The sequence below is a fragment of the Amphibalanus amphitrite genome, unplaced genomic scaffold (assembly GCF_019059575.1).
Source record: "Amphibalanus amphitrite isolate SeventyFive unplaced genomic scaffold, NRLGWU_Aamphi_draft 001846F_arrow, whole genome shotgun sequence".
NCBI classification, from domain to species: domain Eukaryota; kingdom Metazoa; phylum Arthropoda; class Thecostraca; order Balanomorpha; family Balanidae; genus Amphibalanus; species Amphibalanus amphitrite.
In genome coordinates this window covers 82120-99778 of record NW_024883339.1, presented here as the reverse complement: position 1 = coordinate 99778, position 17659 = coordinate 82120, and the positions used below count along the sequence as shown (strand labels likewise).

General features: G+C 48.4%; 1 long non-coding RNA gene across 1 annotated transcript; it reads right to left on the bottom strand.

Annotated features, from left to right (window-relative positions):
• Positions 1-10049: 10049 nt before the first annotated feature.
• On the bottom strand, positions 10050-15569 carry LOC122375463. The gene is made up of 2 exons (XR_006255394.1): positions 15388-15569; positions 10050-13095 (listed from the first exon to the last, which is right to left on the bottom strand). It is a non-coding gene; the product is annotated as an uncharacterized LOC122375463 (long non-coding RNA).
• Positions 15570-17659: the final 2090 nt, after the last annotated feature.

The following is a 17659-nucleotide window of genomic DNA, read 5'->3' as shown; positions in this document are numbered from 1 at the left end:
GTGGACTGGTGTCTGGATGGTGGCCGAGGCGGCTGCGCTGAGGTTCTCAGGAACGCCACACGAACACGCCGCACAAAAACATCAAAGTAGCCTGGGGAGGGATGTATACACACACTACACCACACTACATGTTGCGACATCCTAAGACGGTTCGTAAGCTGAGTTCAAAGCTTAAAAAAAAAGGAAATTGGGACACCCTTACGGCTAGTACGCTGAAATGGGCTGTCACGCATGAACAGTGCGTCATAATCTGTTTTTGATGGTTCCAGTCAGCAAATAATCATAGGCATTTCTCAGTTACATGGTCTCGAGATAGCCAGTGATAGTTTGCATTAAGTCAAGTTCGGCCAAGGGCCAACTCACGGTTACAAATGTCCCTCGGAAGAGCTTGGTGGCAGAACGATGCTCGCCGACGACAGGCCCTTGACGGGTGGACAGGCCGGGGCTCGTCAGGAAGACGACGCCGTTCGCCGAGAAGCCCTGTGGGCTGTAAGAGACCGTCTGTCCACTGCGTCGCCGATGGCACGCCGGACTTTCAGCCGAGGACAACTGGTCGTGGCGCTACCCGCCGGGAAGAAGCATGACAAGCTCGTGATGGAGCGCCTGCTGGGGAAACAGACGTCTGCCGACCCGATACTTGTAGCACCGGCTGAGAGAGTGGACTTGATGTTTGGATGGCGGCCGAGGCGGCTGCGCTGAGGCTCTCAGGGATGCCGCGCGAACACGCCGCACCAGGAAAGGTTACAGCAACCTGGGGAGCAGAGTCTCCACACCACACAAGACAACAGCGAGGCGCCTAACCTAAGATAGTTCACAAGCAGATCACTGACAAGTTTAATTCAGCACAGAACATTACCGTGACATGTCGTTTTTCTTTGAAACAGTACTTGGGTTTAACTGAAACAATACTGGGGATATGTTGCCATGCACGGGCAGATGCTCATTCTAAGTATTTTGAAATTCTTTTATAATTAGTGATGCTTGGTGTTCATCCATCACACATATTACTTCTCTGTTCAGTTTTTGTTTAGCATCTATGACTGCTCATTGAAAATAACGCATGGTACATCTTAATCTTGAATAAATTGTACGCATGAGGGAACCGTAGGAACCATACCGTGTCATTTAAGCGATACCCGTGTTGTCCAGCGCCTGATTCATGCCCCATCATCGTGTATCACCTGAGAAATAGCGTCAACGACCATACGACACAAATGGATGTGCAACTACAAATGGAATAAAAATAGATCAATGTTTTTCGCAGATTATCAAGAAGTACATATTCCCTTCTCCATCATAAAAGTTCCATAGCAAGTTCGATAATATTAATTCACACATCGTTAAGAGTAACTTGTCATTAACCAACACTGAACGTAAGTCAGAACGTTCCATCCGAAAAAAAAAACGAAGGTGGCGGCAACAGCCTGTAACTTGCCTGTACAAGTATCCTGATTCCCCCCAGGCACCACATTTCGTACTAGGTATCCCCCTGAACTGCCTCGGTCTCCGGCGCCTTTACAGGTAACACGCTGAAACGAATCGACAACAACCACGAAAACAGCCTACATTCCTATTGCCCCATTTTAGTTAGACATTAACTTCACGGAAGATGTCATTAATCTTCTAAAAGATGAAACATGGTATTGATTGCAGGTATGAACGAAACCTCTAATGGTACGCAACCTCAGTTTATCAGTCTGCCATCATCAAGATATTGATGTAATTTGTTTGCATATAAAATTTGTCAATTTCCCAGTTTCGGCCAATGGCCAACTCACGGTTACAAATGTCCCTCGGAAGAGATAAGTGGCAGAACGATGCTCGCCGACGACAGACCCTTGACAGGCGGACAGGCCGCGACTCGTCAGGAAGACGGCGTCGTTCGCCGAGAAGCCCTGTGGGCTGTAGGAGACCGTCCGTCCACTGCGTCGCCGATGGCACGCCGGACTTTCAGCCGAGGACAGCTGGACGTGGCGCCACCCGCCGGGAAGAAGCATGACAAGCTCGTGATGGAGCCCCTGCTGAGGAAACAGACGTCTGCCGACCCGATACTTGTAGCATCGGCTGAGAGGGTGGACTTGGTGTCTGGATGGTGGCCGAGGCGGCTGCGCTGAGGTTCTCAGGAACGCCACACGAACACGCCGCACAAAAACATCAAAGTAGCCTGGGAAGGGATGTATACACACACTACACACACACACATGTTGCGACATCCTAAGACGGTTCGTAAGCTGAGTTCAAAGCTTCTAAAACAAAAAGGAAATTGGGACACACCTTACGGCTAGTACGCTGAAATGGGCTGTCGCGCATGAACAGTGCGTCATAATCTGTTTTGATGGTTCCACTCAGCAAATAATCATCATAGGCATTTCTCAGTTACATTGTCTCGAGATAGCCAGTGATAAGGTTGCATTAAGTCAAGTTCGGCCAAGGGCCAACTCACGGTTACAAATGTCCCTCGGAAGAGCTTGGTGGCAGAACGATGCTCGCCGGCGACAGGCCCTTGACGGGCGGACAGGCCGGGGCTCGTCAGGAAGACGGCGCCGTTCGCCGAGAAGCCCTGTGGGCTGTAAGAGACCGTCCGTCCACTGCGTCGCCGATGGCACGCCGGACTTTCAGCCGAGGACAGCTGGACGTGGCGCTACCCGCCGGGAAGAAGCATGACAAGCTCGTGATGGAGCGCCTGCTGGGGAAACAGACGTCTGCCGACCCGATACTTGTAGCACCGGCTGAGAGGGTGGACTTGGTGTTTGGATGGCGGCCGAGGCGGCTGCGCTGAGGCTCTCAGGGATGCCGCGCGAACACGCCGCACCAGGAAAGGTTACAGCAACCTGGGGAGCAGAGTCTCCACACCACACAAGACAACAGCGAGGCGCCTAACCTAAGATAGTTCACAAGCAGATCACTGAAAAGTTTAATTCAGCACAGAACATTACCGTGACATGTCGTTTTTCTTTGAAACAGTACTTGGGGTTTAACTGAAACAATACTGGGGATATGTTGCCATGCACGGGCAGATGCTCATTCTAAGTATTTGGAAATTCTTTTATAATTAGTGATGCTTGGTGTTCATCCATCACACATATTACTTCTCTGTTCAGTTTTTGTTTAGCATCTATGACTGCTCATTGAAAATAACGCATGGTACATCCATACATTTGTTATCATTTTCTCGCCAAAGTTCAAGCTCATTGCCGGTTAATTCTTAATCTTGAATAAATTGTACGCATGAGGGAACCGTAGGAACCATACCGTGTCATTTAAGCGATACCCGTGTTGTCCAGCGCCTGATTCATGCCCCATCATCGTGTATCACCTGAGAAATAGCGTCAACGACCATACGACACAAATGGATGTGCAACTACAAATGGAATAAAAATAGATTAATGTTTTTCGCAGATTATCAAGAAGTACATATTCCCTTCTCCATCATTAAAGTTCCATAGCAAGTTCGATAATATTAATTCACACATCGTTAAGAGTAACTTGTCATTAACCAACACTGAACGTAAGTCAGAACGTTCCATCCGAAAAAAACGAAGGTGGCGGCAACAGCCTGTAACTTGCCTGTACAAGTATCCTGATTCCCCCCAGGCACCACATTTCGTACTAGGTATCCCCCTGAACTGCCTCGGTCTCCGGCGCCTTTACAGGTAACACGCTGAAACGAATCGACAACAACCACGAAAACAGCCTACATTCCTATTGCCCTCATTTTAGTTAGACATTAACTTCACGGAAGATGTCATTAATCTTCTAAAAGATGAAACATGGTATTGATTGCAGGTATGAACGAAACCTCTAATGGTACGCAACCTCAGTTTATCAGTCTGCCATCATCAAGATATTGATGTAATTTGTTTGCATATAAAATTTGTCAATTTCCCAGTTTCGGCCAATGGCCAACTCACGGTTACAAATGTCCCTCGGAAGAGATAAGTGGCAGAACGATGCTCGCCGACGACAGACCCTTGACGGGCGGACAGGCCGCGACTCGTCAGGAAGACGGCGTCGTTCGCCGAGAAGCCCTGTGGGCTGTAGGAGACCGTCTGTCCACTGCGTCGCCGATGGCACGCCGGACTTTCAGCCGAGGACAACTGGTCGTGGCGCTACCCGCCGGGAAGAAGCATGTCAAGCTCGTGATGGAGCGCCTGCTGGGGAAACAGACGTCTGCCGACCCGATACTTGTAGCACCGGCTGAGAGGGTGGACTTGATGTTTGGATGGCGGCCGAGGCGGCTGCGCTGAGGCTCTCAGGAACAACGCAAGAACGCGCCGCACCAGGAAAAGCTACAGCAGTCTGAGGAGCAAAGTTTCCACACCACACAAGACAACAGCGAGACATCTCACGTACGATTGTTCAGTCACAGGACTGGCAAGTGATTCAAAAAGAGTACCTACGCCACTTGGATATCTATTCCTTTGCAGCTTATATGTATATGAGAATATTGAGTATAGGTACGTACTTAGTCGTTTAAGAAGTAAATGCTGTCCCTGATTATTCGGAAATTCTCATGTAACTTTATCGGCATTATGCTCGACCGTTTTACTTTCCTGACTTCGTCAAATATCGAAGAAAACATAGCTGGATGTCTGATGTACCTTGCCTCCTCATCGTTTAGTTCCCTTGTCCATCTAGCAATGTGTTAACATTTTGTTTACCACGATTTCAACCTTAACATTAAGATTTACGGCTGATTAGTTCTTGAGAACAAATGGTATCATACACAGTACACACATAATCGAACCGAAAGAGCCACACCGTGTCATTTCAGCAATACCCTTGCTTCGTGTCACTTGCCTGTACAAGTATCCCGGTTCTTTTCAGGTACCGCATATAGTAATATCTCCCCGAACTGCCTCGGTCTCCGGCGCACCTCTCACAGGTAACACGCTGAAACGGATCGACAGCAACCACGAAAACAGCCTACATTCCTGTTGCCCTCATTTTAGTCAGACATTAACTTCACAGAAGACGTCATTTATCTTCTAAAAGACGAAACATGATATTGATTGCAGGTATGAACGAAACCTCTAATGGTACGAAAGCCCTGTTTATTAGTCTGTCACCATCTATTGGTATAAGTTGTTTGCATGTAAAATTTGTTAATTTCCCAGTTTCGGCCAAGGGCCAACTCACGGTTACAAATGTCCCTCGGAGAAGAGATAAGTGGCAGAACGATGCTCGCCGACGACAGACCCTTGACAGGCGGACAGTCCGCGGCTCGTCAGGAAGACGGCGTCGTTCGCCGAGAAGCCCTGTGGGCTGTAGGAGACCGTCCGTCCACTGCGTCGCCGATGGCACGCCGGACTTTCAGCCGAGGACAACTGGACGTGGTGCCACCCGCCGGGAAGAAGCATGACAAGCTCGTGATGGAGCGCCTGCTGGGGAAACAGACGTCTGCCGATCCGATACTTGTAGCACCGGCTGAGAGGGTGGACTTGGTGTTTGGATGGCGGCCGAGGCGGCTGCGCTGAGGCTCTCAGGGATGCCGCGCGAACACGCCGCACCAGGAAAGGTTACAGCAACCTGGGGAGCAAATTCTCCACACCACACAAGACAAGCGAGGCATCTCACGTACGATGTTTTACAATCACAGCACTGACAAAAGTCATCCACAAAAGTCATCAAAATACAGAACCTACGCCACTTGGATGTCTATTCCTTTGCAGCTTATGTTTGAAAATTCAGTATAGGCACTTGGTCACTTAAGAAGCAAATGCTGCCCCTGAGCATTGAAATATTGTCATGTAACTTTATCAGCATTGTGCTAGACCATTATATACTCCTGTGATTTTGCCTAATTTCGAAGACAACATTGCTGGGTGTCTATACATTGCATCCCCACGCTAAGTATCCTTGTCCATCCCATAATTTCTTTCCATTTGGTCATATACCACGATTTCAACCTGAACAATGAGATTTACCTATGGCTGATTAGTTCTTAAAGGAAATAGTTCACTTTCCTGAAATTAGTATTTTGCTATGGATTTATGTTTTTTATGCTCAAAATGATCAGAAAATAAAACAAAACGTTTTTGTAAAAAGGATTATTTTCTATATTTTAGTATAAGAAGAACTATATTCTATATAAAATAATGTTTGACGCGGAAGCTTATTACGCGTTGACCAATCATATTGCGTAGGACAAACCCATCGGCTGTAAGCAGCATTCTGATTGGCTGACGATGACGTGACTGCATTCCTCAGCAAGGCACGCATTCCTCTGCAAGGCACTCTTTTCGGAACGAAAAATGGAATATCTTCGTCTAGGGTCGTTGGGCCGTAAAAGCTTCTGATTTGTGCTAGTCTCAGCGCAAGCAACAAAACTGCTATTCCAGTTCCAAACCCCATGTTAAAAGTGAACTATTTCCTTTAAGAACAAATGGTGTTATACACACATAAGTGAACCTTAGAGTCATACCGTGTCATTTCAGCAATACTCGTGCTGTCCAGTGCTTCGCTTATGCCCAATCATATAATGGTGTATCACCTGCGAATTAACGTCAACGAACGCACACAACACACCTCGAACTGCGCCCAACGGCAAAAAAAATCGATACAAAGGAAAGTTTTCTTTTCACAGCTGCTATGAGCGATGAGCAATATCTTTGAAAATGATGGTTATAGAATCATTGGCCTGCGTTCATGTTTTCGATTTGGAGTGCATGCAACTGAATGTAACATTGTCTTCGTAATAATAAGAAAGAAACATACCGCAACGGCTTCGTATCACTTGCCTGTACAAGTCTCCTGGCTCTTATCAGGTACCGCATATAGTAATATCTCCCTTAACTGCCTCGGTCTCCGACGCACCTCTCACAGGTAACACGCTGAAACGGATCGACTGCAACCACGAAAACAGCCTACATTCCTATTGCCCTCATTTTAGACATTAACTTCACGGAAGACGTCATTAATCTTCTAAAAGATGAAACATGGTTTTGATTGCAGGTATGAACGAAACCTCTAATGGTACGCAAGCCCTGTTTATTAGTCTCACCATCAAGATATTGATGTAATTTGTTTGCATATAAAATTTGTTAATTTCCCAGTTTCGGCCAATGGCCAACTCACGGTTACAAATGTCCCTCGGAAGAGAAGTGGCAGAACGATGCTCGCCGACGACAGGCCCTTGACGGGCGGACAGGCCGCGGCTCGTCAGGAAGACGGCGTCGTTCGCCGAGAAGCCCTGTGGGCTGTAGGAGACCGTCCGTCCACTGCCTCGCCGATGGCACGCCGGACTTTCAGCCGAGGACAACTGGACGTGGTGCCACCCGCCGGGAAGAAGCATGACAAGCTCGTGATGGAGCGCCTGCTGGGAAAACAGACGTCTGCCGACCCGATACTTGTAGCACCGGCTGAGAGGGTGGACTTGGTGTCTGGATGTCGCTGAAGCTCTCAGGAAAGCCGCACCAGGAAAAGTAAAGGCAACCTGGGGAAATAACGTCTCCACACCACATACGGCCGCGCTGCTACATCTTCATACCCCTAAAAGCCAAATGTTTTAATACATTAATGTTATCTGTCTAAGTGAGACCTCATTCGTTTTTGTGAATCGCGCAGAATAGAGTAGGCTAAAAAAAACAATATATGCTGAGGTTTAAACATTAGCAAACCCATTCATTGCGCACAATAGTTACGTATGCTTCCGCAGAAGCCTCCTTATTCTTAAAAAAGGACGATGTATGCCGTCAGAACCATGCAAGGATCATGCTATTTTGATACATGTGCATAGTCTAGCGAACTGTCACATAGGTATTACTGAACATGGTGCCGATGATAGCAAAATGTCTGGGGTAGCACTGCCACCGAGTGTCAGAAGTAAGCAACTAAAATGTTTTCATTGAAATGCCTGGAGACAACTGGCCTTTCTCCGGGGTTAGCGGACGTCCACTGGGTTGGACAGCATAGATGGCATCAGCTGTGGCAGTTACGGGGTACAATCTCGGGCACTCGAGGGTGGACAAAGAACCCTGTGGGAAAAACAGCACACCACATACGCCGCAGATAGGTACATACATTGTCGCTGAACCTTTCGTAAGAGATAATCTGTGAGCTGCACCACGATAACTCCTATCAGTACAAGCTAATCGCATGCTTTACAAAATGCCACTTACCTAATGGGCTATGTGTACATGCTTAATGCTGAAATGGATTAGGCCTACCATTTACGTGCAGTACAGAAGAGCACAATAAGCTAGTGGACGGCAATGCCTGGAAGCTGAAGTGAACGAACTGACAGCAGTAGACCCAGCACACCACAAGGTTTCAATCACTTGTATCATTCAAGAGACCACTAATTGAAACGTGGATGTAAGCACACGCACTGTCCGCACATTAGCACAGCAGCACAAGCACTAAACTCAATACCACTCAGATAGACCCCACTTATTAGTGCAATCATAGAACCGATTAGTGTATAGAGCAATCTACATAGCACCACAACGTCTCTGCTGTGCAGCTTCTCAAAAAAGGAAAAGTTGGTATACAACACTTTGACTAGGACAAAGAAAATCCGGGAAACAAAAATTTCGGACTCGTGTCCTATTGCTTACCTATCGACGAACTTATGGGTTTCATGACGTCTTTGGCAATAGGGAGGACGCAACGAGCAGACTTTTTTCCATGTGGAGCGAATGATCTCGAGGAATCACGCATGAAGACCTGACGTTAGGTACATGGCAGCACAATGCGAAGAACCAACACAACTCGTCTTTCATGTATGAAAATGTCTCACATATGACGATCAGATCAAAGGTACCTATAGTTTATATTTTCATGCAATGGCAATAAGCGATAAATAGCAACGGTGGAGGTTGCGATTACTCTGGATGTTAAACTCACGTATGTTCTCCTGGATGCTTAGCCAACTCCGTGCGATATTCGTACAATTGGCTCGCTCTAATAAAAATCTGTGAAGGGCTAAAACATGGTTATCTCCCCCACCCTCCCCCAACCCACGCTAACTCCCCCAAATCACCGAAAGATGATTAAAAAGTAATGCAAAAATGGGCTAATGTGGCCTCCAGTCCACCTAACAAGCTCTAGTCCTGCGGGTTTTCATATCAAGGCAAAATATTCCATCCACAGTACGAATGCTTACTGCTTAACCCTCATGGTTGTAGCAGTTTCTGTGAGGGTTGGAGCCATCTCACTTATCTCATGTAGGTACCAACATCAATGAACTCCCACAAACACAAACGGAATGACATGACTGATTTCGTATCAAGATTACTTGATGGGCTTTTGGAATGTTTGATAGTATCGAAGCAAATTAATGTGTCAGTCTCAGTGATTGATCACACTGCCGGGCTAACTCACGTGACGCGTCCTGCATCACCTTGTTCCCCTTCATGTACCAGTATTGGCGGCCAGCCGACTGCTCAGCGGATGTTTTATCGGACACGATCTGAAACAGACGCATATGCCGAGCGCCTCCCCAACGAACCACCCGGATTGAACGGAATGTTCGAAAACCTAACCCTTCAAAAAAAAAAAACACTAAATAATAATGATCATAATGCAGCATCTAGACAGAACAACTTTCCCCTTTGCTCTAGTATCTGCGGCAGTGATTTGACCACAACCTAATCGCGTCGATAGGCAAATTAACATCTATTCAGACTAGTGGATGGAGCGAAGCAATGGCCTTGACACAATGGACGAATATGATGGCCGAAAAGAACAGTCTCATTAGGAACTGCAGCATGGAACTTACTGTGGTATGTACTGAGGGCTCGGCTCATTCATGATCTATTCCCAGTCGCCATTCGCCTCCCTGGTCCCTCGTCCTGCAAATACAAAGTCTGCCTACCTGCCACACACATCTACCACTACATGTGCATTAACAACCGTTTTTGAGTTCGTTATTTTACATCATTTCTGATAATTGATAAACTTTCACCGTGCGTAGTGTCATCTGATAGTATAATGCACGTTGCCCCCTTTATTTCCTCAGACGACTCAGAATAACCCTCTCCATGAAACCTCTCGACACAACCTCACCTCTATCCAGTCCTCAAAACGCGGAGAAAACGTCCGACAAATGTACCACGATATCCTTGTATTGGCTCTCGGCGGAGGGAACGAGTACCACAGTCTGGAGTCGAACAGGACGAGACCACGATCCTGGAACAGAGTCGCTCCGCACACCCACACATCGACCGCCATGGAACAGCCTCGATTTATTTCAACAAACAAAAGAGAAATCGTGTGGAACTGATCACAGCGCATGACGCTTGGAATATTATTTTTCCCGAATATTGTTGTCATTCCTCTATCGTTTGCTACTGTTCTGACGTTCGATTTCCTACCTCAGGTACTACTCGGAAGTTCGTACCTAGTCGTGCACGACCTTCTGAGTGGTTGCGTCCCGGCTGCTCCGCAAGCGTGACGGCTCTTTCACTCGTGACGTCCGGTCTCTCGAAACGCTGTCTGCAACGGAATGCGCGCAAGTCGTGCACCGAAACGGTCCCATCCTCTTAGGTGATCAACAAATGAATCGTGCGTCTTTCGTCGGACAGTTCAGTCTACGTATTTCGTTGCTAGAAGAAGTGTTTGTAGCGTGTTTCGGCTAACTACTGATAGGATAGAGTCTGAGGTGAAGCTGCCGCGAGCGGCAGTTACCGTGTACGATGACGCACTGCTGACGGTGACCATCGGGTCGCGGGTCGGCCGCACCGGGTCCGCGGGCTGCCTCCTGACCGGGCCGGGTGTCACGGCAGATGCGCCGATCACGTCCGCGGCCGCCGGGTCGAGGTTTGCCACCAGGTCGGTGATAAGCCGGGCCGCCGGGTGAGCGCACTCCCCGTCGTGGAGTCGCACAGGAACGGTCCTGATGTCCCGAAAGGTGCCCCGCGCAACAGGAACGGCTGACTCTCTGCCACCGCCTTCTGCAAGCAGTGTTACTGCCACCGGGGGAGGGCGCTACGCGTGCAAAATGTCGAAACGCAGTGTGTGGTGTAACCCCAGGGATCGAAAAGGGCGAGACCATCAAGGCACAAACAGCGAGCCACGAACAGCAGAACCTATCGCATAACTCACTACACAAATGTACAATCTAATCAGCGTGTCTACGGTTAGGAACAAAAGCCAGACACAGCCCGAGTTCCGTCAGAACCAGTCATAGGAAAAATTCCACAGGATCCCTTTCAGGCACACGCGATAGCGGTAGCAACAGCGGCGGGACCACCAGCGTCAATGCTGCATCACTCACAGATCGGCGGAGCCCGGGACGCGACTCGCCAGGGGCCTCATGCGAGACGCCAGTGCCGGGAGACTTGAGTGGTAGTTAGCCGGGACACCAGTGCTTGCCAGGAGCAGCTGTTAGGCCGTTCTCGCGCCCATCTTGGCCAGTGCGCGGAGGTGTGCGGGAGTCCGACACTCAGGGTGAGCGGGCGGACGATGCCGCGCAGCGTGCAGGACGCTAACAACCTCGGCTGACACCAGCTGTGGATAGCACATCCAACCACGCGCGCACCGGGACAGCACAGCACAGCACAACAGGCCACTACTTGGCAACCAAAGCACCTGACCATCAACAGAGCCAAACTCAAGAGCTTAAATTCACGTCACTGGCAAGTCTACTTTCCCAAGAACGTGAAACGTCAATGACAAAAGGCAATGCTTCAGTGCACAGATCATACCAACATTAACAGAGGCGTTAGGACACGTTTTGACAGCAGCACAGCACACTCCCCATCACCATCGTGCATTCTAAGTGTAGTGGGGATGTTTTATTGCCATCACAAGGAGTGAGGATCCCTGAGGTTTGTCTCATTGTAACTCGTACCATTTTGTCTTGGCATTCTTAATACGGTATTTCATAGCCTTTGAAATAACGATACCCTCGGCAGTATATCGAAGGTGCTCTTTTCGGAATTCGTAAACGAAACTGTCCTAGTACTGTGCTAGAACACTAGCCTCTTACGTCGACCATGACTAGAGAAAGGTAAACACCTGCGGCTCGGGTCCGGGGAGGGGTCGCCAGGCCCCTACGACAGACGATGGCCGGAAGCGCACCGCCGCCGCCCTGCCCCACTCACTTTATTCCGTCTTTATCGACGTCTCATGGAACCAGCAGCTCCTGCGGCGCGTCCGCGATCAAAATGGCGGCCGGGCAGTACCTTGCCGACGTCAGGTGGCGCGCGCGTCCCTCGGCCAACATGGCCGCCAACGGTGACGTCACAAAGAAAGTGTAGCGTCTCGCTGACGTGGCGTGCCAGCCGGCGACGCCTTTCGTAACAGGACCAACCTAGGAGGAGCGCAAATGTCCATCGAAAGTAAAAAGGACTTCAACCAACTTCCTAGCAGTAAGGCGTTCAAGAATCACCCGGATGACACGAAATGAATGCAAGGACCTTGTCACAGCACTCAACACCTGATTGCAGCCACCATTTGAAGAAAAGTAGTGAGGCTTAACTACTTAGGGATACTTAGAGGATTACTTGAAAGTATTTCAACAAAATACTTATCCGACCTAGCGCCTTGCACTTCACAACTTAATGAAGAAAAAGCTACGTTACAGTACACTGAATGCAAGTTCACACACCACAACTAAAATTGAAACACCAAAATGTTAGCTCAAAAACTCAAAAAGCAAATCTTGATGGTTATGATCTTCTGGAAAAAAGAGCTAGCAAATAAGCTTAAATCGCAGCGAGACGGAGCCATCACTAGCACAACCGCACTGCCGGAGCACAGGTACGAGAATGGCGGCTCTGGCGAGGGACCCTGAAACCCAGCTATCTGCGTATCTGGGCCAAGCACACTCCCGAGCCTTCCAACCAATCAGCAGCCGGCGTCGCCCAAACGGCGGATGGTGATTGGTGGGAAATTATTGCGCAGTACCGTTTCCGACCACGACCGCTAGAGGCGCTTCGACTGCGGGTCGTGACGCAGCGTCGGTCGCATGACGCAACCGCCTGAACCGGAACAGTCCGCTGCAGACCGTGCCAGCGGCTCTCAAACCCACTCACAAAATTCCACTGAAGAAACCGGGCTGCTCCAGAAGGTTGAGAGCCACAAGAGAGTGGGCGAAACCGGTCCGTGGCGTCAGCTGCTCCGCCATCTTGTCGCCACCGCTGTATTGATCTGCCAGAAGGGAAATTTCCACGGTAATGGAACATTCCATGTAAAGATTGTGATCATGCATTTATTGAAAGCCAAACAACTTTACGTCCCTGACTTTCGCATCATGCAACGGACCAGAAACACTGGCGGATACAGGGACATGGGCAACATGACCCTATTTACCTACATACCTATGACTCGGTTTCTAAACACCACGCCTTACGCCTGTGAAAATGAGATATAAACACAAAACAATCAGTTCTGACGATTGCCACTGTCTTTAAAAGCGGCTTGATTTGCCTGTGCAGCATGCACACATGCAGATAAACTATCAAAGAAAATAGCGGCATGACATCGACAAAATAAAAAAAAAAAACGTTTTACCAAGAATGAATCCAGCAGCAGTGTTCAATTCCTTCTTAATGGATTCGCTAACGATGACCTTATCGACCCTGGGGTAAAGATGGTGGCATGTATGCAAAATTGACATACATAATCAAACTCCATGCAGCAACGTTTGTGATCTGGTTGATGAAAACAAAATTATTAAATAATCAATTGACTGATAGGCGGATCCGAGAAAGGCGGCTTCTGACGGGCATGCCTATCCCCGAAAGTAAAAAACTGATTGGATTGCGTTGCATTACGTGCATTGCTGTGTAGTTTACAGCAAAGTTTTCCTCATAAAAGTTTGTAAGTTTTCTTTCTATTCTAAAAAGAGAGATTTCATGGATTTCGGGCGTTGCGAGCGGGCATTTGCCTAGAATGCACCCTTGATCCGCCGCCAGTGCATTGGTTTGAAACAGCATAACGTGCATTGTTATGCTGTGCATATCTACCTCTATGTATGTATGCATGTATGTATGTATTTACGATCGTGGGCGATCCACCCATGGCGTGGCGGTATCTATACATATACATGCCTAAACCTATAAGTGCATAGGTACCTAGGTAAAGTACCTTTTTCACGTAGATAAAGAAATGTGCTGGTAAACACCCTCAGAAATGTGCAATGCCCATGCTTTGAGCGGAAATCTACGGAAAAGTTTTTTCTCGTTTTTTAAATCATTTCTGAAACACCTCTTTCTCCATCCGGCAGAACGCTTTGCAGTTTGCACAGTAGGTAGGTCTCCGTGGTGCGGCAGTGAGCGCCAGCCACCAGCGTCCCCGCCGCCATGATGGCATCCGACCTTTGTCGGCGTCCAAGGGCAGTCAGCTGATCGGCGCCACGGAGGCGGAGGCCGCTTTCACCCGAACCGACGCGGCGCGGCGAGCGGGCGAATGGCCCCGCGGCGCCGACGGGTGACGCCATGGCCAGAAGCTGGAATGCAGGCGCTACCATAGCCCTCGCCCCTCGCCAGGCGAGGGTCTTTTCCATAACACGGACGGCGAGGGGGGTTGGTACGACCCCCCGCCCCCTCGCGATTGACTCCTATGGCACTTAGAAACGCCAAATTCACAGGGTAGGTGGGTCCATAGGAGATCTCGCCCCTGTGGAAGTTTGGTGACTAAGTCAATATTTAGGGGGTTTTGGGGAGGGTATGAGTGCAAACAAATTGCTAAAACATGTCAAAAGTTTTTCGTTAATAACGTTTTACCTAGTAAAGATAGAGCAAAAATAAAAGCACCCGTGAACTCAGGACGTCCGTGCGCACCGAATGATATACTTTGTTACCAACCAATTTTAGTGAACTCTGGAATTCAGTTGCCGCCGTTTTTACGTTATTTGCGAAAACCCTTAAGGGGGGGGGGGGTTGCATCAATCCCCCTCGCCGGGCGAGGGCTAGGTGCTATAGCCAGGCTCTTATCGCCTATGCACTGACCATTATAATTGGTACCTATGCTTTCCGTATTCTTGCAATTTCTGAAATGTCTTATGGCACCCGTATTGTGGCGGTAACTTGTCAATTGTTTACACTGAACCCGCATAGGCGGCGGAACGGGGAGGGCACCGGGACACCGTGCCCCCTTTGATTTTGGGGGCACGGTGTCCCGGTGCCCCCAAAATCAAAGGGGGCACGGTGTCCCGGTGCAAAGGGGGCACTTGCAGAAACTGATATCACGTGTACCCCTGTATCAAACCTCGTTACCGTTGGCTAACCGTAAGCATCTTTTTGCAAAGGGGGCACTTGCCGAAACTGATATCACGTGTACCCCTGTATCAAACCTCGTTACCGTTGGCTATGATTCACGACCTAATTCATATCAGTCGGAGTGAATGAGCCTCTATTCAAAATGTGACCTCTTGGTGACCCTCGGTGACAATGATGGTGCGTGTTTCGACCTGTCTGGGTCTGAAGGAGGCTGACTCACGGCCTCGGAGCGGGCGTTGTGGGCGTCGGATGCGTCAGCGCGGCGTCCGGTGACGTCAGCTGGTGGACACGCTGCTATTTTGGGCACTGAACGCTGAAAAGTCAACAGAACGGTCTTACTGTCACAAGGCCGAGTACCTACAACACTAAAACAGCCAGCAAAATTGTGATAACCGCCAAAACTGATATGATAAAGTCAAATAAAAAGAGAACTGACATGGGTAGGTATAGTTCGTTTATTTTAAGTTTGCCCCTCACTGTAAACGTCTTTTTGAACACAGCACGAGAAGCTGAATTACTGAGAAAACTGGTTGGCGCACATTGATTTGACCAGATTTTACAGACGATCAAGTTCATCAATTTATTTACTATTTCACCGACTCATAGTTCGTATTTGCCAATACCTACAGGCTACAGCCCCACAGGGATAGACGACTTCTCAGGAATTATGTCTGAACTAATTAATAAATTGCACGGCGTTTAACATGCATAACGTTACATCGTCGGTGTTCACAACTTATTTTGGAAATATTTTTCATATCTCCAATACAATGTGCGCTTATCAGTTTTCTTTGTAATTCAGCTAGCAATTCTCGTGCTGTGTTCAAAGAGACGTTTACAGTGAGGGACAAACTGAAAAAAACGAACTATAGTACATCCCTGAATGAGGTCTTTATGATTAGGCTTCTTACGAGCATCTGTGGAAACATATTTGACAAATAACATTCGGAAACACTTCTATGCATACCTATTGCGAGATATCCGCCAGGGTACTTTTCGAAGCATTAACCCGCGCCCTGCTGGGGGGGGGGGGGTGTTTGAACACCCCCTTGTGGTTTTTCGCGAATATCTAAAAAACGGCGGCGCTCCCGTTTTTGGTACACCTTATCATACACCAGTATAACGCCTTTTGGGGGCGACTAACGGAGCGAGCGAGGGGGTGAGTCTTGCACGTGCGAAATTTCGAGGGGGTACCTCCAACTGACTTGTGCACGGCACCCTACTGACCGGTTTTAGCGATGTGCCAAATTTGAGCACAATCGGCCCAGCCGTTCTCGAGATCTGGGAGCGACACCCTGCACGTGCGCACGTGCAAAATGGGTCACAACTGACTTATGCACGGCACCCTACTAACTGGTCCCTAACCGTGTACCAAATTTGAGCGCCATCGGTCCAGCCGTTCTCGAGATCTGGAAACGACCCCTGCACGTGCGCACGTGCAGCAGCACCCCAACTCTGGCACAAGGATATGCAGTGCCTAGTGGGTGCCTACCTACATGCCAACTTTCAGCGCAATCGGCCAAGTACATACCGGGATATTGCAACAATTACAAAACTGACACCTCTTCGTTTTGCACGTGGCACGTGCATAAGGGGTCACCCACATGCATCGGGAATAGTCCAATACTTGGTAGAAGGAATGAAGCTACCCTACAAAAATTACCGCGTGTAAATCGGTCAAGTGGTTGCTGAGATATAAGCCTCGCAAAAGCGTCCGCGCGGCCGGCCGGCCGCTCATACTCAGAAATTTCCGTTAATCTAAGGAAAGACTCCGCTCGCTTCGCTCGCTCCGTAATCAATTCTACACATGTTGTGAAAATTTCAGACCAAGGTCATTCAAGATCAGGTCACCAGGTCACTTGAACTGACCTCACCTCATAAAAAGTTTCAATGTCTGTCATAGCTACACCGAGTGACCGATCGCTTTGAAACTTTCAGCGATTGCTAAGAGCAATAGCACGTACAAAATGTATATCGCAGAATTTTTATATCGATGACCTAAGGTCAGGTCAATTTTGCGACCTCCCCATTATAAGTCAATGGGAGAAAATTGAAATGCGCCTCTTTAGGACGAAAGACATTATAAACACTCCCAAACACTGAATTACAAGTGGTTTAGACACACTGAACATGAAAATGGTGTCCGTGACCCCTGTTTATGCCCTGAGGTCATCTTAGGTCACGAATGGTATCTAACAGTTTTTTGCAAATTACTTTTGATAGAGGCATGCTAGAGCGATGAAAACGCATTAGATGTGTTCAGCTCGACGATACGGATCGACTGATATGCAACATGACCCTTTCAGGTCAGGTCATGACCTTGACCTGAGGTCAAATTTCAAGTTGACCTTCAAGGTCAAGTTATAGTTCATTCGATGCGTCTTGACGAGAGGAACACGATGCCGGTAAAAGTAACCTCGTGCAAGGCTTGGGTCAAAAGTTATTGCAGAAAAACTGTTTCCGAAAAAATCGGCTATTTTGCAGTTTTGCCC